The sequence below is a fragment of the Lepus europaeus genome, chromosome 8 (assembly GCF_033115175.1).
Source record: "Lepus europaeus isolate LE1 chromosome 8, mLepTim1.pri, whole genome shotgun sequence".
NCBI lineage: Eukaryota > Metazoa > Chordata > Mammalia > Lagomorpha > Leporidae > Lepus > Lepus europaeus.
Window position 1 is genome coordinate 55,679,868 of NC_084834.1, and position 27,975 is coordinate 55,707,842.

General features: G+C 41.1%; 1 protein-coding gene across 8 annotated transcripts in view; it reads right to left on the reverse strand.

The window, feature by feature from the left end:
* BLTP1 (bridge-like lipid transfer protein family member 1) overlaps positions 1-18,189 on the reverse strand; it is a 239,607-nt gene extending 221,418 nt beyond the window's left edge. For 7 of the 8 annotated variants that reach the window (XM_062199670.1, XM_062199672.1, XM_062199674.1 and 4 more), the window contains exons 1-2: positions 18,047-18,188; positions 16,544-16,627 (exon numbers count right to left, since the gene is read on the reverse strand). The gene's annotated coding sequence lies outside the window, so the exon portion shown is untranslated. Of the gene's footprint in view, positions 1-16,543; positions 16,628-18,046 lie in introns of all 8 variants that reach the window. The other variant, XM_062199676.1, reaches the window with a different exon arrangement.
* Between the last annotated feature and the right edge of the window lie 9,786 nt (positions 18,190-27,975).

The window sequence follows — 27,975 nt, forward strand, 5'->3', positions numbered from 1 at the left end:
CCGGCATCCCATGTGGGCGCCAGTTCAAGTATCGGATGCTCCACTTCCAATCCAGCTCTCTGCTGATGGCCTGGGAAAGCAAGAGAAGATGGCCCAGAACCTTGGGCCCCTGGACCCACGTGGGAGACATAAGAAGCTCCTGGTTCCTGGCTTTGGATCAGCACAGCTCAACTGCTGAGGCCAACTGGGGAGTGAACCATTGGGTAGAAGACCCCCTACCCCACCGCCTCTCCTTCTCTTTGTATAACTGTGACTTTCAAATAAAGAAATAAAATTTAAAAAAAGAAATGAAGCAGCCAGTACTCGAACCAGCACTTTGATAAGGGATGTCAGCATCCCAAGCAGCAATTTGATCTATTGTGCCACAACACGTCCCCATTTTGCATGAACTGTTTTAAGTAACCTCATACAACTTTTTATGTGTTAAAAAATATTTTTAAAACACTGCCAAAAAAAATGAGAAAACAGAAAAATTCACTTCTAAAAACCATCTTCTACCAAGAAGAACCAGAGCCCCTTGAAGAAATGGCTGGTTCTAAAAGTAAGGCAGAGAAAGTAAAGACAAGTCTTTGATGAGGATGTCAAAAAGACACAGAGGTCAGCTTTAAGAGACTCTCATTGGCAATATCTGGAGCAATTTAAACATAAAAATAAATGATAGCAATGAATTACAATCTGCTTGACAAAAAAGAATCCAAGAAATTAAAAATTAATTAAATTTTGATGAGCTACGAGATATTCATATTATCACAAAGTCCCGCCAAAACACTTATTAACAAAGGGGAAAAGAGAAACTTTGAGAAAACCCAGAGTTAACTACGTGATCAACAGAAACAACACCAGTAATATGAAAAATCATAACTGGATATTTCTTTTTTTTTAAAGATTTATTTTATTTATTTGAAAGACAGAGTTACAGAGAGAGGTAGAGACAGAGAGGGAGGTCTTCCATCCGTTGGTTCACTACAATTTGCCACTACAGCAGGAGCTGGGTCGATTCGAAGTCAGGAACCAGGCACTTCCCCCCAGTCTCCCACATGGGTGCAGGGGCCCAAGGATTTGGGCTATCTTCTACTGCTTCCCCAAGTCATGGCAGAGAGCTAGATCAGAGGAGCAGCAGCCAGGACTAGAACCGGTACCCACATGGGATGCCGACGTTTCAGGCCAGGGCTTTAACCAGCTGCACTACAGCGCCGGCCCCAAGGATATTTCTTAATAAAAGAACACAGTCTCACTCATGTGATACTCCTACAAAAGATACATATACCTTGACTCTAATCTAGCTTCTCTCTACTGAAAGATTATGATCAATAGATTGTTTTACTCAAAATACCAATGACAGCACCTTGAACACAGCTACTATATTAAAACATTATTTTATGTTACTTTTATCTATTAAGTAAGTAACAACTGATCTACATGTTATGAGACATTTTTCTCATTCTTCCTTAAATCCATAGTACTCATTTCAAAACTGCTACCTAGTACTAGAAAATAACCTGTGGCAACTATGATTTTAGCCATATATAAACAAAAGTATGGAAACACTATATAATTTAACCAAACAGAAAAACTAGATTCTTTCCAAATTTCCTAACTTAATACCACCACTTCGACCATCATGTTAAGAAATACCTTTCAAACAAAGATTATTGTTCAAAATGAACTACCCATTAAATCTTAAAATATTATATCCAAACTGCTTTCTTTCTCACTGGCATAAAGGAAATACAACTATCTAACATCTAATACTTATATCAAAAAATTTCTAGAAGCAGGATTCCAACTATTTATTTGTCCCTTCAAGAATGGAGGCCACCAGCCTTGCAGTCATTTGAGTAGTAGAACCAGCAGAGGGAGGATTTCGATTTCGATTATTCTCTCTTCCTCCCTCCCTCTTTCTAATTCTCTCTTTCAAATGAATAACTGTTTCTGAAAAAATGAAGTCCATCCTACAAATCATTATGAAAAACAAATAATCTGATAGTAAAATATGTAAACCAGCTATTTATAGAAAAAGATAATAATTAACATCACTAGCAATTAGGCACAAACTATGACCATCTATCAGTGAAATAGTGAAAATCAGAAAAACAACAAACAACTACATTGACAAAGATGTGGAAATTGGGCAAACAGCTAATGAGAGTAAAATGGCAGTCTTTGAATACAACAATTTATCAGATACAATAAAAACCAGAAATGTATATATGTTTTGTCCTGCACATTTCAATTCTAGGACTCTCATAGTCAGAAATACTTCCTTGGCAGCAAGATGCTTTTTCAAGGAGAAACCACTGCTGCCTTAAACATATATTTAAACTGAAAAGAAAACTGAAGAGGAAATATTTAACACATGCTCCTACTATGAAATAATAAGTGGTCTTATTAAAATGAGATAGCTCTGGGGCTGGTGTAGTAGCATAATGGGTTAGGTTGCCCCCTGCAATGCCAGCATCCCATATGGCACCAGTTCGAGCCCTGGCTGCTCCGCTTTCAATCCAGCTCCCTGCTATGTACCTGGGAGAAACTGTGGAAGATGGTCCAAGTCCTTGGGTCCCTGTACCTATGTGGGAGACTGGGAAGAAGCTCCTGACTCCTGGCTTCAGGCTGGCCCAGCCCTGACTGTTGTGGCCATTTGGGGAGTGAACTAGTGGATGGAAGATCCTTCTATCTCTCCTCTCTCCCTAACTCTTTCAAATAAATAAAATAAATCTTAAAAAAAAAAATTAGATAGCTCTAAAGTACTGATACAAGAGGTGTTCAGGATGTATATACTATTAGCAAAAAAAAAGCAAGCTGAGAAGATGAATAGTATTCCATTCACATTTTTTAAAAACCACCTATGCTTTATGTATAGTGTATATATTATACATGAAATGTTATATGTATTTTTAAAAAAAATTTTTTTGACAGGCAGAGTGGATAGTGAGAGAGAGAGACAGAGAGAAAGGTCTTCCTTTTTGCCGTTGGTTCACCCTCCAATGGCTGCTGCGGCCAGCGCATCTCGCTGATCCGAAGCCAGGAGCCAGGTGCTTCTCCTGGTCTCCCATGGGGTGCAGGGCCCAAGGACTTGGGCCATCCTCCACTGCCTTCCCGGGCCATAGCAGAGAGCTGGCCTGGAAGAGGGGCAACCGGGATAGAATCCGGCGCCCCAACCGGGACTAGAAGCCGGTGTGCCGGCGCCGCAAGGCAGAGGATTAGCCTGTTAAGCCACGGCGCTGGCCTATGTATTTTTTAATTTACAAAAATATTACTAAAGCCATAAGAGTAGTTATCTCTGGAAATGTAATGGGAGGTTTGGAGGTAAGGAGAAATAGTGAAGCAGCAGTTTGACTTTTACTCTTGACAGTTAAGAACCGTTTAAATGTTTTACAATTAACATACAATACTTGTACAATTTAAAAAGAAAAAAGGGAAACTAGTAGCTAGAGAATAGCAAGTGACAGGTGGGAAAGGCTTTTCTTACCCAAACACACATATCTCTTGGCCTTTCCTTATAACCACAGCCAAGAAATAGATGTCTTCTGGGGCTGGCATTTGGCACAGTGGTTAAGGCACCACTTGTGATGCCTGGCTGAAGTTCAGGGTACTCTGCTTCCGTCCCAGCTTCCTACGCAACCTGGCAGGCTCAAATAATTTGGTCCCTGCAACCCAAGTGGGAGACACAGATAGAATTCCAGGCTTCTGGATTCAGCCTGGCCCAGCCCTGGCTGTTGTAGACATCTGGGAGTAAACCAGCAAATGTGAGCTCTCTCTCCATCTAGCTCTCTGTCACTCTCTGTCCCTCTTCCTTTCAAATAAAAATGCAAATAAATAATTTTTAGGGGCTGGCGCTGTCGTGTAGTGCCATATGGGTGCCAGTTTGAGTTCCAGCTGCTCCACTTTCAATCCAGCTCTCTGCTATGGCCTGGGAAAGCAGTAAAAGATGGCCGAAGTATTTTGGCCATTGCACCCATGTGTGAGACCCAGAGGAAGCTCCTGGCTCTTGGCTTCAGATTGACCCAGCTCCGGCCATTGCAGCCATCTGCGGAGTGAACCAGCAGATGGAAGACCTTCTCTCTCTGCCTCTCTGTAACTCTGCCTTTCAAATAAATAAAGCTTTAAAAAAATAATAATAAAATAAAAACTCTCCTCTCTGAAAGGAGAAGCAAAATTACAAAAAAATAATAATTTTTAATTTAAAAAATGTATATTCTAATCCAAAATACCAATATGGTCATCTGTCATTCTACCATCACATCTTTCTTTCTATGGTTTTTAAATACTTGTTTGTTAAAAAGGTTAAAATGCAAATATTCATTGTACAACATCAAACCCTCAAGCCCTCATTACATAACCTGTGAAATACCAGTTAATACTTCAGCAAGAAATATTTAACATGGTAACCTTGAGTATTTTCATTTTCACTGGATCTTCAAGGCTTCTGCTCCTACCAATGGCCCAGTGGCTTGGAAGGGCAGAATTGTTTCACAAAATCCCCTCATCTGGTACCCATTTTCTGTATAACTCAGTTTTTGTTATTATAACAAATATTTGAATGAAGCTACTAACAAAGAAAGGAGGCTTACTTTGGCTCAAGGTTTTAGAGGCTCAGGCTCCAAGACTGGGCACTTACCCCTGGTATGGCCACTTAGTGAGGCCAGATATGGAAGAACAATTACGTGACCATCCAAGAAACAGAGAGGCTTGACCCAACTCAGCTTTTACAATCACCCCTCCAGCAAGAACTACATTTGAAGGACATGTCCCAGTGACCCAAGGGCCTCCCACTAGACTTATTCCCTATACAGCATAATCAGATTGAATTTCTACCCTCTTCTTCTTTTTTTTTTTTTTTTTATTTGAAAGGTAGAGTTATGGACAGTGAGAGAGAGAGAGAAAGGTCTTCCTTCCGTTGGTTCACTCCCCAAATGGCTGCCAAGGCCAGTGCGCTGCATCAATCCAAAGCCAGGAGTCAGGTGCCTCTTCCTGGTCTCCCATGCGAGTGCAGGGGCCCAAGCACTTGGGCCATCCTCCACTGCCCTCCCGAGCCACAGCAGAGAGCTGAACTGGAAGAGGAACAACCGGGACTAGAACTCGGTGCCCATATGGGATGCCGGTGCTGCAGGAGGAGGATTAACCAAGTGAGCCATGGCGCCGGCCCCTCTACCCTCTTCTAATAGCAACATTCAGGAGGCCAAGCCTTTAGCTTATGATCCTTCACACCCAAACTTATAACCAGGCCTAAAGTTCACGTGTCAAAGTCTTGGTCCCCATGGTGGCACTACTGGAAGAGGATAGAAATTCAATTCACTACGACATCAAGGAGGTGAGCCCAGTAAGAAGTCTACAGGTCACTGGGATGCACCTTTGGAGTTGCAATGAAGTTTTCCGTAGAGGGTTGGCTATAAAAACCAAGTTCAGTTTAGCTCCTTCTCCCTCAACTTCTCTCCCTTTAGGCTTCCCAGCTCAGCACACATCCCTGTCATTCTCTGGCCTCAGCAAGGGGCTGATCCAAGTTGGTCTGCCCCATTTTGGACTGTAAACCTCTAAAATTTGGGGCCAAAGTAAATCTCTTTCCTTCACAAGGAGCCTCTCTTAATTATTACAGTAACAAAAATCTGACTAATATATTGATCTTTTGTATTGCTTAAGTCTCTATTTCTGCTCTGATCGTTGTTATTTCTTTCCTATTACTAATTTTCTTGATTTGTTCTCGATTTTCTAGGTCCCTGAGATGCAGCATTTCTTTCTCTTTATTTTGATGTAAGTGCTTATTGCTATAAATTTTCCCCTTGGTCCTGCTTTTGCCGTATTCCATAAGATTTGGTACACTGTGTTTCCATTTTAATTTGTCTTGAAAATTTTTTAATTTCCCTTTAATTTCTTCAATGGCCCATTGTTCACATGAAATAGCATGTTGATTCAATTACTACACAATGTACATGTGTATCAAACTGTCACACTGTGTCCCACAAATATGTAAAATTAAAACGATTTTTAAATGGAAGGGAAGACACCTAAAATACTCTAGAATCCAGGAGCAGGATATCTATAAATAATGAAGTAAAAAACAACAAAACAGAGGCCAGCGTTGTGGCACAGCAGGTCAAGCCACCACCTGCAACATCGGCATCCTATATGGACACTGTTTCCTATCCCTGCTGCTCCACTTCAATCCAGTTCCCTGCTAATATGCCGGGAAAAGCAACAGAAAATGGCCCAAGTGCTTGGACCCCTGATAACCACATGAGAAACCCAGACGGTGTTCCAGGCTCCTGGCTTTGGTCTGGCCCAGGTCCAGTCACTGTGGCCATTTGGGGAGTAAACCAATGGAATGAAGATCCTTCTAACTCTGCCTTTCACAAAAATAAATAAATATTTTAAAAATATATACCAAAAGAAAAGAGACTGGGAAAAGGAGAAGGAGGAAGCAGTTATCAAAGAAAGACAACAGAATCAGGATATCCCACTTCAGACAGACAATATCATTCCTAAAGCAGTCCACTACACGGATTAACAGTATAGAGTTGCCGGCACCGCGGCTCACTAGGCTAATCCTCCGCCTTGCGGCGCCGGCACACCGGGTTCTAGTCCCGGTCGGGGCACCGATCCTGTCCCGGTTGCCCCTCTTCCAGGCTAGCTCTCTGCTGTGGCCAGGGAATGCAGTGGAGGATGGCCCAAGTCCTTGGGCCCTGCACCCCATGGGAGACCAGGAGAAGCACCTGGCTCCTGCCATCGGATCAGCACGGTGCACCGGCCGCAGCGCGCTACCGCGGCGGCCATTGGAGGGTGAACCAACGGCAAAAAGGAAGACCTTTCTCTCTGTCTCTCTCTCTCTCACTGTCTACTCTGCCTGTCAAAAATTTAAAAAAATAATAATAAATAAAAAAATAAAAAAAAAATAAAATAAAAAAAAAAAAACAGTATAGAGTTAAGCAGATACTGTGGAACAGGAAGTTAGGCTGACACTTGGGAGGCCCAGAGTCCAGGTTGGGTGCCTAGGTTAGCATCTCTCTGTTAGCTGCTTCTGATCCAGCTTCCTGCTAATGTAGACCCTGGGAGGCACTAGATGATGGCTCAGGTACTTGGGCTCCTGCCACCTAGGCAAGAGAACCAGATGGAATTCCTGACTCCCACCTTCGGCCTGACCCAACCCCAGCTGTTGCAGGCATCAGGGAAGTGAATCAGCAAGTGGGGGATCCCAACCCCACTCCCTTCTATCACTCTGCCTTTCAAACAAAGGTGGAAAGAAGCAAATATCAGTTCTGAAATTATAGTGCTGTAACTAGGGGTAAAATACGTAATTCCTCTGTGCTGTTTTATGTGTAAAATGAGGACACTAAGAGCACCTACCTCAGACAGTTGTTAACGTAGGAACTAAATTCATATATGTAAAACAGAACAACCTCTGGCACAGCAGATATTCCACTGGAACTGTCTGCCATTTGCAGCCAGTGCTATTGGTGTCTTGCCAAAAAGCACTGGCATTCACCTCTACACTGCACATTATGGACACCTGAGACAGTCTGCTGAGGGCTGCTTTCTGACTGCAGGGAAATGCTCAGCTTATAATGCTAGCACAAGTCAGACCTGCCACAGTGATAATGACAATGATGGGCCGGAAGCTGGTGGATAAACACTCAAATCTTCCTTCCTCTTGGCTTGCGATAACTCGAAGGCATATTTCATTTGGTCTCTGAGAGCTTCCCAGAGGGAGTAAGCTCCAGATATTCACAACAGTAACCACCAAGATAATGTCCTTTATTGAATTTTACCCCTTTCCTTTCTTATTTCCCTATTTCCCTGCCAGTGTCTCATATGACCATTTCCTAAATAACACCTGCACTTGAATCTCCATCTAGCATCTGCTTCTGGGGAAACTCAAAGGCATCATTTTATTACTATTATTAGTCCAATAAAATCTAAGGACTATTTTTTTTTCAGTTGATACTTTTTTTTTTTAATTTGGGACTATTTTTTATGAGAAGGATGACCCTATGCTTTAAATAAGAGTGGAAATCACAATTTAAAGCACATGATATCTAATAAAATATTTAAGATATTTAGAATGTTAATTCAATCCAGAGCTTATTTGTAAATATGTGCAAGAAATAGTTTTTGACAGAAAGAAACATTTCCTTTCTCTGAACAGGAAGAACAGAGGAAAGGATGAATCCAATGCAGGTGGAATCCAATGTGCTGGAAAGATGAGGAAATCTGATTAATTCCAAATATTTTTAAAGTATAAGTAAAGTTCATATTAAAACTTCAATTTTATTCTTTTTCTTTTCTTGTTATTACTTCTAATTTTTTGTTTTTAATCCCATTACCTTCACTGCCCTTTTTCCTCTTCTGTTTGTCTTGCTGTTTAATTTGTATGCATTACAACTAGCAGAAGGATGGCCATAGGCTAGAACTGAGAGGAAATCTGGCATCACCAGTTTCCCCCACCTCAGCAAGAATTATTTGAGGCTGGCATTGTGGCATAGCTGGTAAGGCTGCTGCCTGCAGTGCCAACATCCCATGTGGGTGCCAGTTCGAGTCTCAGCTGCTCCACTTCCAATCAAGCTCTCTGCTATGGCCTGGGAAAGCAGCAGAAGATGGCCCAAGTCCTTGGACTCCTGCACCCACATGGAAGACCTGGAAGAAGCTCCCAGCTCCTGGCTTCAGATAGGCACAGCTCTAGCCATTGCAGCCAACTGGGGAGTGAACCAGTGGATGGAAGATTCTCTCTCTGCCTCTGCCTCCACCTCTGCTTCTGCCTCTCCTTCTCTTTCTGTGTAACTCTTTCAAATATTTAAATAAATCTTTTAAAAAATGTATTTAATTGGCTTAGAGGAAGGGAGTGGGAGGAACTGGGTAATACCAATTTCTCCAACTCCCCAAATAAATGTTAAAGAACATCCCCAAGGTTGGTGCCGCGGCTCACTTGGTTAATCCTCCGCCTGCAGCGCCGACACCCCAGGTTCTAGTCCCAGTTGGGGTATCGGATTCTGTCCCGGTTGCTCCTCTTTCAGTCCAGCTCTCTGCTGTGGCCCTGGAAGACAGTGGAGGATGGCCTAGGTGCTTGGGCCCTGCACCCACATGGGAGACCAGGAAGAAGCACCTGGCTCCTGGCTTCAGATCGGCGCAGCGCACTGGCCATAGTGGCCATTTGCGGGGTGAACCATCTTAAGTGTTAAAGTGATCACAGTGTTAAAGTGATCACAGTGTTAAAGTGAGCATATAGATAGATAGGATTAAAAGTTAAAGTGATCACATAAATAGAATCAAGTCTCTGTCAATAATAATAGATAGAACTAAAAAGGAAATATGTTCCAACATAGGAAGCAGTCCACACAGCAGACTCATAGAATGGCAATCACTTTAAGTAGCACTGTGACCTCAGAATCAGCCCTTAAGGCTTCCTGGTCTTGCCAAAAAGCATTTCAGGCATGGAAAGCCAAGACACCATGGCAAAAAATGTTCTACATGAAGGATCTCTGTGAGTGAGAGGAAAGAAGGGACCATCAAAGAAGGATATAATTTTCTCTAAAGGGAGGGGGGAACTTCCACTTTGTTTACGGCCTTGTCCAAACACTGACAGAGTTTGTGGACTCAAAAGGCTTCCATAGCCAAGGCAGCTCATGTCAAGAGTCTTGTGTGGTCACTGACATATACATAAGAGTGTTGTTAAATTAACAACAGGAGTCACTGTGCGCTAACTCCCCATGCAGGACCTTTGTCCTCAATGAGTTGTATTATGAGAGTTAACTGTAAAACTAGTTCTCAAACAGTTGTGTGTGTGTGTGTGTGTGTATAATTGTTGAAATCTTTACTTAATACAGAGCTGGTCTTCTGTGTACAAAGTTAACTGAAAATGAATCTTAATGGAGAATGGGACTGGCAAGGGGAGAGGAGGAGGAGTAGGAGTGTGGGAGGGAGGGCAGGTATGGTGGGAGGAATAATTATATTCCTAAGGTTGCACTTATGAAATTTGTATTCCTTAAAAAAATTAAAAATAATAATAAAAATAAAAAAGGCAAAAAATATTATCCACCTTTAATTGTCCTACAAAACTAATACCTTCAGTATATAATATTCCTTTATATGCTCAGTAATAAAAAGACATCCAAAAAAATTTGCAAGAATAAAAGGTTTAGCCCTTCTGCTTTTACACTTCATAAATTTGCTAGCTGTGGGCTTCATTTTTGCTTTCTATATTGGCTGAAGAACACACTCTGCAAGCTTAAGAATCTAGTATATCACTTTGAATTTGGTTTAAAATGCTCTAGAATGCTAAAAGGCATCAGCAAAGTAAAATGTTAAAGGTTTTTACAATAAAAACTATTTCCTTTGTCTTATCTGGCACTTAGGTTTCTCTCATATCTTCCAGCTATAAATCGCCTGGGTCAGAAAACCCCACCTAATATACAAACTAGCCATCCAACAAAATAAGGGTTTGAGGGAGAGGTAGGAGGAAATTGGCCATGTATGTTCACCAATACTCTCATTGTATCAATTTTGGAGAGAAAAATTAATTAATGTATTTATTTTATTTATCTAAGATACAAACAGCATGAATTCCCATTTGCTACTTCACTTTCCAAATGCCAGGGAAGCTGAGAATTCAATCTATGTCTTCCATGGGTGGCAGGAACCCAAGTACTGGAGCTATCACTGGCTGCCTCCCAGGGTGTGCAAAGAAGCTAGAATCAAAAGTTGGGCCAGGATTTATACCCAGGCACTCCAATATGGGATGTGGGCAGCCTAAGCACTGCTCTCCCCAAGAGAAAGTACTTTTTTTTATAGCATGTCACAATACAGAGAGCCCAACAGCTGCATTTAATAGTCAATTCCTCTGAGATGAGAATATTGGCACAATCAAAACTGGAGTTTTGTGTTAATAACAATTTTTTTTTAAAAAAGCGACTTCAGGAAGCTTTATGACCTCTATACTACTACTGATGATATCTGAGATGGTATTTTTAAAAAACATACAACTTAACAGAAACATACTTTACAGATGCATAACAAGGGATGCTAAAGTAAGTTTAAAGCTTAGACTAAATATTTTGGTCAATGTTATGTTATTCTTTGAAATTTTCATTCCATGAAAGAACTCATCAAAATTATAAAATACAGCTACCATAATAATGGCTATTTACTGCTATGTTGCCAGGTACTGTTCAAACATTAAACATGCATTTACTATCTAATTATACAAATAACTATTCATTTCCCATTTTACAGATGAAAAAAGTGTGGCACTGAGAAGATAAGCACAAACACACTTAAGAAGCAGTGGAAGGCTGGTGCCACGGCTCAATAGGCTAATCCTCCGCCTTGCGGCGCCGGCACACCGGGTTCTAGTCCCGGTCCAGGCGCCGGATTTTGTCCCGGTTGCCCCTCTTCCAGGCTAGCTCTCTGCTGTGGCCCAGGAGTGCAAGGGAGGATGGCCCAAGTGCTTGGGCCCTGCACTCCATGGGAGTCCAGGATAAGCACCTGGCTCCTGCCTTCAGATCAGCGCGATGCACCAGCCACAGCACGCTGGCCGCAGTGGCCATTGGAGGGTGAGCCAACAGCAAAAGGAAGACCTTTCTCTCTGTCTCTCTCTCTGTCCACTCTGCCTATCAAAAATAAATAAATAAATAAATAAAGCAGTGGAACTGGGATTTGAAGCTAGTGTGGCTTCAGAGTCTTGCCACATTGCCTCTCTCATCACTCAAGTTAACAGAATCAGTCTGTAATTATCTTAGTCCTTAAAAGTCTTTACTATGAACAGTGAGTTCTTTTCTCCCAGCATCAAAGTTCTGCTGTTGGAGCTAATTCAACTGCTACTAAAAATCACATTTTGGCATTAAAAAAATCATATTTTACCCACAATGCATTTTTTTCTCCTAGAAAAATCCTCCATTAAATCAAAGGTCAGCAATTGCTCTTTTTCAAATAACCACAAAAGGTAATACATCAAGCAATGGAGCCTGATCAGCAGCAACAGAGGCCAAACTGTAAAGTGAGCCAAATCTGACTATATCAACTCCCCAGTTTTCTGTATCTCTCTCACCTCCTGGTCATAAAGGCTGTAACTGCATATTTTTAAAGATTTTACTTGCCCCCAAAGAAACTAAAACTTGATAGGTACGTGGTAGTTTTAAATTACACCCAAAACTCCTGAATAATCCCCCCTTTAAGAGATGGAGTTTAACTTCTATCCCAGTGTGGGATTCAGTGATTTAGTTCTAAAACAATGTGGTAGAAGCAGTAGTATATGATTAAGTAAAAAACAGAATCACAGTTTCCTCCTTGCTGTCTCTCTCAGAGCACTTGCTTCAGGAAAAGCCAGGTGACTTCTTAGGACACTTAAGAAACACTAAGGAAAGGTCTACACAGTAAGGATTTGAGGGCTCCAGCCAACAGTTACGTGAGTGAGCCATCACATAAGCAAATCCTCCAACATTAGCTGAGACCCTAGACAATCAGACAACATCTCAACTGTATCCACATGAGAGACTGTGAGCCACAAGCACCCAGTGTAGTTATTCCCCAGTTTGTGATCCACAGAAATTTTGAGATAATAAGTGTGTCTTATTTTAAATTGCTAAGTTTGGGGACAATTTGCTATTCAGTAGTAGATAATAAAAAGTATAAAGGGTAAAATTGTAAACAATCTTCAAGGTATCCCTATCTTGATGATTTATATCTGTCATCTCAAACCAAACTACTCTCACACTCAGTAAAAGAGCAGGAGTCAGCAATACCATATTCAGAAGGCTACCAATTAAATGAGTCAACCATTTCCTCTTTTTATCATAAGTGGGAGTCTCTTGTCTGGACTTTATAGAGAAATCTCTACCCTGCCCATACAAATTTATCTGTACCCATAATCATCACCTTATCCATATAAGGATATGTATCCATATGCACACAGGATATCATCTGTATCCATAATAACCACCTCTTTACCTCCTCTCTTGGAAGTCCATCTAAAGTACCCTGACTTGCACCTTTATATTCCATCCTTTGCAACTTGTTCAGTGACCTTGCTTCATCAATTATTCTGCATATATCTGATTTTCTTTTTGAGGGCTTTTTATCCTGGGCAAATAAACAATTTAAATGTGTTCCTATGCCTCATACCTTTAAAAACTGAAAACCCTCTCTCAAACTCATATTTCTAGCTATAGTTCCCTCTCTATTCCATTTATGATCAAACTTTCTAAAAGAGTAAAAGACATCAGTGATTTCAACTTATTTACCACTTGCTCAGTGTACACTGGCTTTCCCTTTATAAATTGCTCTTGCTCAGGTGTCCAATTTCTTAACCAACATGTCCAATGGATACATTAGTTATCCTCTTACTATTTGGTGACTTTAGACATCTAATACTCCTTTACACCAAACTTGCTTCTTCCACTGACTTACATGACTCTCTTGCTTGCTCCTCCTTCCTTGCCCACTCCTTCAAGGTATTTTTCGTCTGCCTCACAGTCAAATGGTAGTGGTTACCATCTCATTTATCTTCTATTCTCACTCTACATTTTCTCCCTGACTGATCTCATTTATTCCTATCATCTATAAACTGTCACTCCAAAATTTCTATCAAACTGGAGCTTCTTAACCCAGATCCACATATACAACTGCCTAATGACATTTCTTAGAAGTCAAAGCTGTCTCAAATCTACCACCTCACACTGAACTCATCTCCTCCATTCATGTTCTCTAAACTATTCTCTTTCTGTATTCCCTACCTCAGTAAACAGCCGATTCCACTCAGTTTCCCATCCCAGATATCAAACAATTCATTTCATTCATCCCAAAAACATTTATGAAACACGAATTATCTGCATGAACATGAAAGTGGCTAGAAATTACCCTGACTTTACTTTTCCTCAAGCCCACTAAATCCTATCCATTCTACCTCCTTTGCACTTCTTGAATCCATCTCCATCCTTTCATCCCCATTTGTACTTCTGGTTCTCACTGCCCATTTGCATTATCATAATAGTCTAACTGATCACCAGGCTTTTAGAAGGTTAGGTTCACCACCCTTCAATTCATCATCCAGACTGTTTCCTATGCAACCATGACACTTCCATTTGTAATATATAAATTCCTGGAAATTGTCTCAAAATAAAGAGCTAATTTTCCTATACTCCACAAAATTTTGAAATTCTGCTGACATGAAAAACATGCTAAAATAATAAGAATCCTAGTTTCCCATTATAACTTGAAGCAGCATTCATAGAAAAGCTTACTTTACTAAAATAACAGAAAATATTATAAATATAAACATCTACTACATGAGTAGTGCTCACCTGATAATCTTTTACCTAAACCAAATTCATCTTTACACATAAAATCAAGAAAATATATGTTTTCACTAAAATGTGCCTTCTTTTTTTTTTTTTTTTTTAATTTTAATTTTTATTTTTTTTTAACTTTTATTTAATGAATATAAATTTCCAGTATACAGCTTATGGATTACAATGGCTTCCCCTTCCCATAATTTCCCTCCCACCCGCAACCCTCCCCTCTCCCGCCCCCCTCTCCCCTTCCATTCACATCAAGATTCATTTTCAATTCTATTTATATACAGAAGATCAATTTAGTATAAATACTTCAACAGTTTGCACCCACATAGAAACACAAAGTGAAACATACTGTTTGAGTACTAGTTATAGCATTAAATCAAAATGTACAGTACATTAAGGACAGAGATCCCACATCAGGAGCAAGCGCACAGTGGCTCCTGTTGTTGACCCAACAAATTGACACTCTAGTTTATGGCGCCAGTAACCACCCTAGGCTGTCGTCATGAGTTGCCAAGGCTATGGAAGCCTTCCAAGTTTGCCGACTCTGATCATATTTAGACAAGGTCATAAAAGACAGAGTGAGGATAGTAACCAATGATCCTAAGAGTGGCCTTAACCAGGTCTGAACAATTATACAGCATTAAGTGGGGAAGAGGACCATCAGTACACACAGGTTGGGAGTAGAGCCATTGGTGGTAGAGTAGAGGTTATGATTACAAAGGAATGAGGCCCAAGTGCACTAGACAGGGTCTAGAACAAAGGACAGAGTCATTATTAGAGGAGCTAAGAAAGGTGCTGTCTTAGCTAATTTAAGTTTTCTGGTTGAGAGGCAAATAGAACCTGATAGAAGGGGCTTGATAATAATCTGTTGGGCTTTAGGCCTTGTAAGTTAAGAGGCCCAGACCTATCTATCTCTTCACATGGGGTATATCCTAAGGGAGGTGTGAACCTCCTAGGGGAAGGCACTCTGTTGACTTTCATTACTTGGCTGGCCTGGGAGGAGAGCTGGCCAGGTAAAGGCAGGGGGCATCTCTAACAAGAAATTTACAGTTCTGCCTGCAATGTTGCTGACCCTACTTGGCTGTCCCCTCAGCTGCAGTGGTCACTTTGGAAGTTGGGCTGAGTGAAGGGCTTTTCAGCTTGGAGCCAATAGGATCTGTGGCTCTGACCTGGGCATCCTTCGACTCCAGGGCAGGTCCATTTCCAGTGATCCAACTCTTGGCAGAGCTGCCAGGGCTCTTCACAAGCTGACTTCTGCTGAAGCCCAGGCTTACCACATTGAAAGCCACTGCAGTGGACTGGCCTGTTGGGTCTCCTTGAGGGCAGATCACTGTACAGATCAGCCATTAATAGGCCTGCCACCCATTGCTTCTGATGCCTAGCTTTCTTTTCCTCCTGGTTTGTGTTAAAGCAGACCAGACGATGCAAGTCAAGGGAGTGCCCGTGTCCCATCTCTAATCTTCGGTGGCCTGAACTACAAGTCTATAGTCACAGACATGTTCTGTAGCAGTTTTTCTAAGGTAGACAATGCCCATGAGGAAAATTATATTCTCACTTTAAAACTTTCTTTCCCTTTGGTCTGAAAGGGAGGTTTTTTTTTCCTACTTACTGTATACTTCGCTGATGGCAATGTGAATCTAGCTATGAGATTATTAGTTAAGTTCATTAAAATGTGCCTTCTAAAAAAAGTTCACCACACTGCTACTCTCTGTGGCCATGATGCCCACCACTATATTAGAAGAAGCCTGGGGTAAGGCCTGTTATGTGGTATTTAATAAATGCTCATTAAATGAATTAAATTGCTTCCTAACCATATTTTTAACCATGTCTTCTAATGTTCTCCATATATTTCATAATAAAAAAATTATACTTGAGCTCGGTCATATATGGCATTCTATGAAGAACAAGGCAAAGGTCAACTGGTTTTCTTCTTAGAAGAAAAAAAAAACTTCAAAAACATGGGCAAATCAAAGAGCAAGTAAAATAGTTAAAAGAATGTTTATACTTCATAATTAAAAAGGAATTCCTTGGCTTTCTCCTGACAGGTACAGACAGACTAAACACATGATTTGACTGTCAGATATCAATAGTTCAATAATCAGATAAAATGGTTCACGAGTCACATCATTCACCACCACTACCCCAACCCCATTCCCCAAGCACATAAGCAGATTAAATCACAAATGAAACGGAAAGTCAGATTTCCTCTATCTGAACTTTAACTGGAAAGGAAATTTTTAAGAACATTAACCAAAAATATTTACTCAAGTTTTTGTTTCCAGAATCTGCAATGTCCTGGTTTCTCTTTTCTTCAGAAGGCCCTTCTGCAGTGCTTCATCTTAAGAAACCTAAAAAGAACAGCATTGTAACCAATTACACAAGGTATTCTAGCTTTATCAACAACTTCATAATTTCAGATTGAATTATTTAAATACACAAGAACATACATAAGGAAATTCTTTAATGTTAGTTCAAAATTACATTTACTTTTTAACATTACTGCATTCATTTTTAACATAAATTACATTTCCTTGTTTAACAAGAAATACCCTTAAATCTATAATAACAGCACAATTTCCAAACTACAGCCTTCCAAAGGTTTCAAAACCACTGTACTACGGAAGAACAAGAGTGTGGTAATTGGAGAGTTCTGGAGATCAGCTCCTACTTTTAAAACATACTCAAAGCAGGACCTCAAAAAAGAATTTCTCTCCAACTGTTGGGTCCTTGCTGGCAAGAACGGGGCTTTCATTTCCTTCCTATTCCCAGCACACCTTTGATCAAACGAAAATCACCCTGTAAACTCTTTAAGAGGCCTACACAGATGAGGGGGCCAGGAAGTGGAGTCAAGTGGCAAGGTTTGAATCTCAACTTTGACTTTGGACATATTACTTTTTAGGGCTATTATGCTGTAGTTCTCTCATCCATCATGAGACTAATAATGGAATTTACATGACAAATTGTTAGGATTAAAATGAGATTATAAACACATCAAGTACGTACCACTGAATAGACACAAGATACATATTCTGGTTAATTCACTTATTTCTATACTTTGTCTAGTTAACTCAGAACTGTGCAGAGTGAAAGCAGCAACACGAGGCCAGTTGAAATGTACACGTTCAGTTACAAAACCCTCGATTTCTTTACAGAGGAAATTTACAAGAACTCGTTCCCTTTATTAAGAAAAGTGTCTGACTTTCTACTGTGAACACAAAGCAGGGAGGGGGTGGGAGGGCAACGAATACTCTCCGGAAGGAAAATCGACATGTACAATTCCATAGCAAGGTGCAGCAAGCACCAATTCCGAAAACAAAACGCACCAAGCCTGGGAAAGAAAGGGGGCGTTCTAAGGCTTCGCGGCGCTCCATCAACCGACCCAGTCTATGTTAAGCAACAGCGGGTCTCCAGCAGGTCGGAGCAGCTTGCGAGGCTCAAGTTCCTGCTTACGGGCGCTCGATCCTGCCCGCTCAGTCCACACTGCAGCCACCGCAGCAACGCCCACCCGCAGGGGCCACTGCTGCATCCGAGCCCCCAACCATCGGACAGACTGTCATGGCCCCTCCAGGCCTTCCCACTGACCTCGGGCACCCGGTAGTCCGGAGAGCTCGCGCAGCAGGTGATGGCAAAGCGACATCAGCGTCGCCGCCGCAGCTGCAGGCGGCCACTAGGACGCCAAACCTCTCCGACTCCGGCCCGGCTGACACCCAGGGAAAAGGCGCGGCTCACCTCAACCCTGGCCGGCTCCACCCTACCCGTCCCCTCACCTGAGCGAGCGCCGAGGCAGCCCGAAAACGCCCTGGCCTCTGTCCCCTGGACGCTGAGGCCTCTGGGCGGCGGCGGCGGCCTGACGAGAACTACAGGGCTCTTCCTGCGCCCACACCCTTCAGCCCCGCCGCCCGGGGCCCGCCGCCCCAGGTCCAGCTCCCAGCCTCAGACACCGACACCCAGGGGGGCGGCGGAGAAGGGGAGGGGCCGAGCTGAAGCCCGGAGGCACTGCGGCTGCGTCAACCAATAGCGTCACACGTCAGCGGCGCCGGAGGCTCACGCTGCTCGAGTCCCGCCCACGAATCCGGCGGCGCCCCGCCCCGCGCGCCACCGTCCCTGTGCCGGGGGCGGAGCCTGCGCAGAGAGGCCGGAATGGGAGGTTGCGTTACTACTCACCCAGAAGGGGAGGTGATGGCCTCTCCGATAGCAAGTAGCGCGTGATCCCACGCAGGAAAAGCAGGCTACGGAAAAGATGGGTGGGTTCCTGACGTATCAATCAGGGAAAGATAGTCGTGTGCTAATGCTGCCGCGTTGAATCTAAGTCTACTATCCTAGTAGTGAAAAGGGATTTTAGGCTCGCCAATTTGAAAGAGAGAGAGGTTCTTAATGTTACTCAGTGGATGAGCTAAAACAAACTGAATGGAATTAGAGGATTTTCATATAGATAATTTTGCACCTCTAACTTGCGGTATCTAATGAGAAACGTGGAAAAAAAAATCTTTGCTTTCAGATATGGAATGTGCACATAAGACAACCAGAAAGATAAATAGTAATACATTAGCAATTGCAAACAATGTTCCACGTGGGTTATTGGCTTGTTTAATACTCCCCAAACCTCCTGATGGGGATTTTCATTATCTCTAATTATCCGCACAAGTTGAAAAACGAAGACACAGAAAAGTTACGTAAGTTGCCAAGCTGGAGTGCCAGAAATTGAACCCAAGCAGTAAGCTCCAAATTCATATCAATAAAAAATAAAACAACCATTTCTGTCTGCAGGCATGTTGCACTTAGGTCATGTTTTTTACAGATTGAAGGTTTGTGGCAACCCTGCAGCAAGCAAGTCTAATAAGTGCTGTTTTTCCAATCGTTCACATGGTATCATTTTTTTTAGGAAAATTTTTTAATCAAGGTATGCACATTGTTTTTTTCGACATAATGCTATTACACGCTTCATACACTATGTTATAATGTAAATATAACTTTTGTAAGCACTGGGAAACCAAAAAAAATCATGTGACTCACTCCTTTATTGTGATATTAGCTTTAGGCAATGGTCTGGAACACAACACCCAGTATCTGCGAGGTGTGCCTATACCAACTTTCAAGTTGAAAATAGCTCACACTCTAGTTCTGCTCCTTCTATAGCGGAAGTACCACATCTAACATTTCCACTTGGGAGGTCCACTCTTACCTCAAAAGGAACAAATATGAAAACAAGTTTAAGACAAAGTGAGGGGTGGGGGTAGCTGGGATATTTGTCAGAGGAGTTAAGATGCTACTTGGGATACCCACACCCCACAACAAAGTAGTGCCTGGGTTTGAATCCCAGCTCTGCTTTTGATCCAACTTCATGCTAATGCACACCCTGGGAGGTAGAAGGTGATGGCTCTACTACTTGGGTCCCTGTCACCAAAGTAGCAAAAAAGTAGATTTTATTTCTAACAAGGAAGGGACCCAAGGGTGGGTTCTGGTAAGATCTGGGTACAGGAGCTTATATAGGAAGTGCATATCAATTGATCAATTCTTCTGTGTAGTTTTGATACATTAAGGATCTGTTTTGTTTTTCCTGTTTCCCAGGATGTGGTCATGATAGCTATCCAAAAAGAAATGTTAGCTTACTGACCACTTGAGAAATGTTGCTTACCTGATCAGTTAAGGAAGGTTGTATTGACCTGACCACTTGCTAAATGCCTGAGACATTTTACATTGTGGTATGGTTTGGTCTAGTGCCAGAGCCTAGTTTCTCATATGGAACCTATTAAGTTCCCTATCTCTCTGCCTGTTATTTCTCTTACTACCATCACATACTACCTCTCTAAGGTCTGCATTGGTAGAGCTAGAGTCAGGAGCAGAAGCTGGAACTCAAACCCAGGTACTTGGACATGGGACGAACTTGTTAGCCACTGGACCCACTCTTACAAAACTATTATCAGTGCAATGATCTGCATGCTACCTCTTTATACTCATTCCCCCTAATTAACCCCGGCAACTACTAATCTGTCTTCTGGCTTCAGAATTTCATCTCTTTGAGAATGTGATATAAATGAGATCATACAGTTTGTAGATTTCAGAGATTGGCTTTTTTCACTCTACCTAATTCCCTTGAAATCCATCCAGGTTGTTGCATATATAAACAGTGTGCTCCTTTTATTGCTTAGCAATATTCAATGATATGGAAGTTCCACAATGTAACCAAATTTCAGTACAATTTGGTCATTTACATTTTGGGGCTTTTACAAATAAAGTTATCATGAACAGATGTGGAAGATGTTTGTGTGTTGTCTAGTGAGAAAAAGAAGGGCCAATGTTGTGGCCTAGCAAGTTAAGCCATTGTCTGTGACACTGGTATCCCACATGGTCGTGGGTTGGTGTCCCAGCTGCTCCACTTCCAATCCAGCTCCCTGTAATGGCCTGGGAAAAGCAGTGGAAAATGGCCTCAGTGCTTGTCTACCTCTCACCAAGTGGGAGACCGGATGAAGCTCCTAGCTTCAGCCTGGCCCTGCCCATCTGGGGAGTGAATCAGTGGATGGAAGATCTCTCTCAATCTTGCTCTCGCTCTCTCTCTCTCTGTGTGTGTGTGTGTGTATGTGTGTATGTGTATGTACCTCTTTCAAAATAAATAAATATTTAATAAAAATAAATTAAAAACCAGAAATATGAATTTCTTTATCCTCTGAAGAGCAGTATACTTTTAAAGCAGGCACAAGGTGGACCAGTGGTATCTTCACTCTTTTTCCTCCCACTTGGTCCTTTTACTTACTACTCACCACCCACCAGTTCATATATAAAGCCACCTCTGAGACAGATTAAACCAGGCTCTCAGAGGCCCCTTGAGATTATCCTCCTCACCTGCTTTCATGAGAGTCTTCACTTTTAAAACTAAAAATAAATCTACAAAGATAATAAAAATCGTAAGTTTAAAGAGATTAAATGGAATAAATCTCTAATGGTATAATTTTAGTTTCAATAAAAGCACTATTTAGGAATAAAATGATTGCTTTCAAAATAATCCATAGAGGTAGTTACTAAATTAAATTTAGTTGCTTTTTGTTTACATTGAAAATTTTTTTAAAGATATATTTAGTTATTTGAAAAGCAGAGTTACAGAGAGGCAGAGGCAGAGAGAGACAGAAAGAGAAAGTCTTCCAACACTGGTTCACTCCCCAAGTGGCTGCAACAGCCGGAGCTAGGCCAGTCCGAAGCTGGGAGCCAGGAGCTTCTTTCAGGTTTCCCACATGGGTGCAGGGGCCCAAGGGCTTGGGCCATCTTGTACTACTTTCGCAGGCCATCGCAGAGAGCTGGATTCGAAGTGGAGCAGCCAGGGCTCAAACCAGTGCCCATATGGGATGCTATGCTGCAGCACTGGCCCCTACATTGAAATTTTTCACTATGAAAATGTTTTACACTGGAGAATACAAGTGTTTAAAAAATATAGCAAATAATGACAATAGTCATTTACTAAATATGCATTAAGTGCTATACATTTAGATAATGCGTTGTATATACAATTTCATTTAATTCATACACCAAAGTCATTAAATAAATACTATTTGCAGATGAGGAAGTTTGGGGAAATGTCTTTCCCAAGAGCACAACAGGTAGAAAATAGAATTGTAACTTGAAGTCAGTGAGTTTAACTTCAACATCCATTATTTTACACCACTCCACAACATTGCAAATAAAGAAAGTTATTGCTCAAACTCCAAAAATGCAACAGCATAACAGTATAAAACCACAACTACTTTACAGTTAATATTAAAAATAACAATATTAAGGCAATATAACAGAATTTGATAACACCAAATACAATATTTTAAAGTTGTTTTACCTGCTTAATTCAGATTTTTGTTTCACCATAATTTAATGATTCCTTTAAAATTATAATTTTTTGCATACAATTAAAGAGCATTCATCAATATATGCTATTTGTAACTCCAGTATAGTGAGCCTGAAATTGATTCTCTCTCTCGCTCTCTCTCACACACACACACAATCACTAACATCAAGTCCATAAAAATAAACTTTTTTAGAAAAATGGATTATTATTATTTCCCAATGCAGCTTTCAGCTGAAATTATTTCTTTCATTTTAGTTACCCCTAATCAAGACAGGCCTCAATTCAAGGGTCTATCCTACTACTAACATCCCAGGAGCCATCAATATTAACACAAACCAACCAGCCAATGAGATTTAAGTTTCACAAAAGTCAAGTATATCTTAGAAAAACAATTATCCATTTTAAAGTTGATTTAAAAAAAAAAGAAAAGTGAGAAAAGCGAGAGGAAATGAGCGTCTGTCATGAAAGAGGAAGTTTTGTACAACTTTCAGTGTACTCAAAAAGGCCAGGTTTTTTTCACTATAAATTTTATTTAGTTTTTTAAAATTTTGTTTAAGGTATACAAGTTTCATGTATTTCATATTTACATATTCAGGAACACAGTGATACTTTCCACCCTATCCTCCCTCACGCCCATGCTCCTGCCCTTCTTCCTCCTCCCTCCCCTATTCCCATTCTTATTTTTTACAAAGATCTATTTTTATTAGTTAACTTTATACTCATCAAGTTAACCCTACAGTAAGTAAAGACTTCAACAAATAGTATGAAGAAAAAAACACTGTTCCTCAACAGTCAAGACAAGGGCTATTCAAAAAATCCAGATTTCTATTAATGACTTGACCTTTAGAAAAAACAATCAAAGTCTTACAAATCAACAAGCAAAACCAACAACTCAATGAGCAAAAGATACAAGCATTTGGTTCACACAAAAGGAAACACAACATAGCCTAAGACATTAGAAAAGATGCTGTTCATTCTCAGAATAAGACAGAGGTAGAGTGTTAAGTGACTTTTTTTTCCATTAATAAAGTTAAAAAAAAAACAACAACTGGGTATTAGAAAGGATTTGGGGAAATAGGTAATGGCTTCCCTTACTGATTGATCTGCCCTCAGTGTGAGTCTACAGCAATATCTTGTTTAAACTTTTAAGTGTTCATGTCTTTGACAGCAATTCTACTCCTAGAAACAGTATCTTCATATTTGATTAATGTGTACAAGCTATCCATTGCTACACTGTTCATGAAAGTAAAAAGATTTTTGTCTGAAAATATCTATTTCTAGAAGACTAGTTTAAAAATCATGGAACACTGGTAACTCAGTAAAAAACAATGTGATAGCTATTAATGTGCCAATATGTGATGTTCTACAATGTTTATCATAAAAAAGTAAGCAGGGCCAGCACCATGGCTCACTTGGTTAATCCTCAGCCTGTGGCACCATCATTCCATATGGGCGCTGGGTTCTAGTGCCAGTTGCTCCTCTTCCAGTCCAGCTCTCTGCTGTGGCCTGGGAAGGTAGTGGAGGATGGCCCAAATGCTTGGGCCCTGCACCTGCATGGAAGACTAGGAGGAAGCACCTGGCTCCTGGCTTCAGATCAGATTAGCTCCAGCCGTAGCGGCAATTTGTGGGGTGAACCAACGGAAGGAAGATCTTTCTCTCCGTCTTTCTCTCTCTCTCTCTCTCTCTGTCTAACTACATCTGTCAAATAAAAAAAAAAAAAAAGTTAAGCAAAAACATACATGTATTTGTGAAAAATAATCAATGAGCAAGCAGGCCAAAACCAACAAATTAACTTCAAAAATGCACTAATTAAAAGACTAGGAAAAATGTTTGAATTTTTGGTCAATGACACACAGTACAAAATAACATATGATATAATACATGGAGTTTAACATTTTTTATTATTTTAAACGTATCTGAATGAGAGTCAGAGAAAGACAAACATACAGAGAGATCTCCCATCCGCTGGCTCACTCCCCACATGCTCTGAGGGCCAGGAACTCAATCCAAGTCTCCCACATGGTGGAGGAGGCGAACTTGTTCCTCTGAGGGTGCTAATTAACACAAAGCTGGGATTGAGAGCAGAGCTGGGACTCAGACCCAGGCACTTCAGTGTGATAACCCAAGTGTTGTTTTAATCTTTTGTACCAAATGACCACTCCCTACACACACAAATTATTTAGACTTGGGTGGGGAACTAATTTTCTGCCAAAGTCCATTTGGATATTTCCAATATCACTTGCAGACTACATAAAATTATCAGTTTAAAAGTTAACCTGCTATAGATTTATTGAATTTTGAGTATTGCCTGCTATTGTCCTTGACCAGACCAGATGGGTTTTCAGTCCTTACATTGCCTACAAGCCAAACATTCGCACCCCTGATTTAGACAAACAGCCAGCCAGCCAGCCAGGTGAGTAGGTAGACAGGTGGATCTTTTAGGTATAGGATATACATGGGCAAATACTGAAGGAACTGGTAACTGGACTTTGTGGAACAGGTGCCCTGGCCCAGGATGAGACTGGAAAACGATTTCTTTTTCATTGCATATCTTTTTATAACATCCAAGTTTTTTGTTTTCAAGTCAGGGTGAGAGAGAGAGAGAGAGAGCGAGAGAGAGAGAGACAAAGCAAGGTTTTCCAGCTGTTGGTTCACTCCCTAGATGGCCACAATGGCCAAGCCACAATGGCCAAGCCAAAGCCAAGAATGAAGAGCTTCATCCAGGTCTCCCACATTGGTGGCAGGGGCCTAAACATTTGGGCCACTTGCTATGTTTTCCCCAGGCCATTGGTAGGGAGGCAGATTGGAAGTGGAGCAGCTAGGACTCAAATCAGTGCCCATACGGGATGCCAGCATAGCACGCAGCAGCTTTACCTGCTACGTCATAATGCTAGCCCCAACATCTAAGTTTTGTAATGCATGCATGTATTACCTATTCTAAAGTAAAATAAAATAGTTTAATTAAGTATAACTCTTTCTTTTGCTCTCCCATCAATTTATATTTTACACTCCACATTCAAGATTAATTTACACTGGTTTTGGACTGTGAGGACTGTCATAACAAAACGCCACAGACCATGTGGCTTTGGTGGCTTTAACCAACAGAAATTTCTTTTCTTCAACATCAAAATGTTCGCAGGTTTAGTTTCTTCTGAGACCACTCACCATGGTTTGCAGTTGGCTGGCTGCATTCTTGCTCTATCCTCACATGGTCCTTTCTTGCAATCACCCCCTACCTTCTCCCCTAAGAACCACTCTCCCCAACAGACCCATTAATTAATTACTTCATTAAAGGCCCTGTTGCCAAATACAGTTCCATTCTGGGATGTTGCAGGGAGGATTAGGACTTCAGAAATAAATTTTAAGAGGACACAATTCATCACAAAACACGTGTCACATAGATCATTTCCTAGAGCTACCTCATTTTTACTCTTCTACAATTCTTGGATACATACACTCTACATACCTTAGTTTAAAACTCTTACAACCATTATTTTGGATATATATCTTGGTCATTTACCTTACTTTCGTTAAAGGATTTTTAAAAACGATTTTCAAAAATTATACATTACCACTTGATGTCATTTATGTTCCATAAAAGGCTGAAAGGTAGGGATTTTTTCCCTCAATCCTCTGTATTAGACAATTTTCATGTGTGCTGGACAGTTTCTTATCTCTCAAATAAACTTGTTGCCTTTGCAGCTACTCTCTTTTATAGTTCATTAGTCACTTATTGCCATATCTCAGTCCTTCAGGTCACAATATGAAAATATTTCAAAGTGCTTTTTCCTTAAAAATGATTTATTTATTTATATAAGAGGTAGAGTTAGAGACAGTGAGAGGGAGAGACAGAAGGTGGTCTTCCCTCCGTTGCTTCACTCCCCAAATGGCTGCAACAGCCGGAGCTGAGCCAGTCCAAAGCCAGGAGCCAGGAGCTCCTTCCGAGTCTCCCACAAGGGTGCAGGGACCCAAGCTCTTGGGCCATCTTCTACTGCTTTCCCAGGCCACAGCAGAGAGCTGGATAGGAAGAGGAGCAGCCATATGGGATGCCTGCACCTCAGGCAGAGGATTTACCTACTGTGCCACAGCACTAGCCTCTCAAAGTCCTTTTTATGTTAGCTCTCATGTCTCAATTTTTATTCTCCACTTTAGTTTACAATTTTTTTAAAAAACATGATAAATGGCTTTTTTTTTTCGACAGTGTGAGAGAGAGACAGAGAGAAAGGTTTTCCTTTTTCCATTGGTTCACCCCACAAGTCGCCACTGAGGCCAGCACACTGCACCGATCCGAACCCAGGAGCCAGGTGCTTCCTCCTGGTCTCCCATACAGGTGCAGGGCCCAAGGACCTGGGCCATCCTCCACTGCCTTCCTGGGTCACAGCAGAGAGCTCGACTGGAAGAGGAGCAACTGGGACAGAATCCAGTGCCCTGACTGGGACTAGAACCTGGCGTACTGGCGCCACAGGCGGAGGATTAGCCTAGTGAGCCACGGCACCAGCCAAAGTGGCTTTTTTTAAAAAAATATTTATTTGCTTGCGAGGCATAGTCACAGACACAGAGAGAGGAAGATGGAAAGAAAAGTCTTCCATTCATTGCTTCAACCCCCAAATGGCTGCAATGGCCAGAGCTGAGCTGATCCAAAACCAGGCACCAGGAGCCTCTTCTGGGTGTCCCATGCGAGTGGATGGGGCCTGAGCACTTGGACCATCCTCCACTACTTTCCCAGGCCACCAGCAGGGAGCTGGATTGGAAGTGGAACAACTGAGACTCAAATGGGTGCTGCAGGCACAGCAGGCAAATGCTTAACCTACTACAGGCCATAACACCAACCTCAGCTTATAAATATTTTGGGGAAGGTGTTTGGCCTACTGGTCAACACATCAGAGTACCTGGGTTCCAAATCTGGCTCCTTTCTCCAGCTTCTTGTTCATGCCAGTGCTAGAGGAAGTGATGATGGCTCAAGTGATTGAGTTCCTGCCACCCACTTTGGAGACCTGCATTGAGTTTTGGCTCCAAGCTTCAGCTTTCGGGAAGTGAACCACAGGATGGAAGGTCTCTCTTTGTCTGTCTCTCAGTCTCTCTATTGCTTCTCTGCTTTTCAAAAGAGAATGCTTACAAATAAAAGTCATACCCTATATTTAATGTGAAATATGACATACTTTGAGTTTCCATTTAGTAAACAAAATGTTTCAAATAAAGTTATTATCTAGTGCTTTCTGTTATTTCTTATACCTCTCAACTTCAAATACAATGCAATAATTCAGAACCTGTTATATTTACATTTTCTACCAACTCTACCTAACCAAATTTTCTGGGTGATAGCATCATAACAATTGCTATAGTTGATATACATTGAACATTTAGCATGTGCTAAGTCAATTAATAAATGTTAATTCATTTGTTCCTTACAAGAAAATATAACAACCTAAAATCATGATAATAAACAAATCAAAAGAAATGTCATACAAACATACATGTGACTAGGAACCAGTCTTTTAATGTATATTAATGTGTTTGATCTAGATTGAACCTTTCCAAATTTAAAATAATAGAATATAAAGCAATGCAAAACTATTACCTAAATACACAGTGGTATTCAGGTGTTAAAAACTGGGCTTCATCAATAAGTTTTCAATTTAAGCAGAAAATGTTATAGTGTCAAATACATTATGATATTCAAAGTGAAGATATAATATCAAAAATGACAAAACTAGAGATGAAGTGAAAAAAAAAGTCCATCTTGTGGAAACATCAGCACCTACTGGTAGCAATAAACCTCAAATCCATAAATTAAAAAAACCACTATTTTCAATGCAAACTGGCATAATTCCATATTTCTTTCCCTTGAAATGCTTTTTGTTCACTATC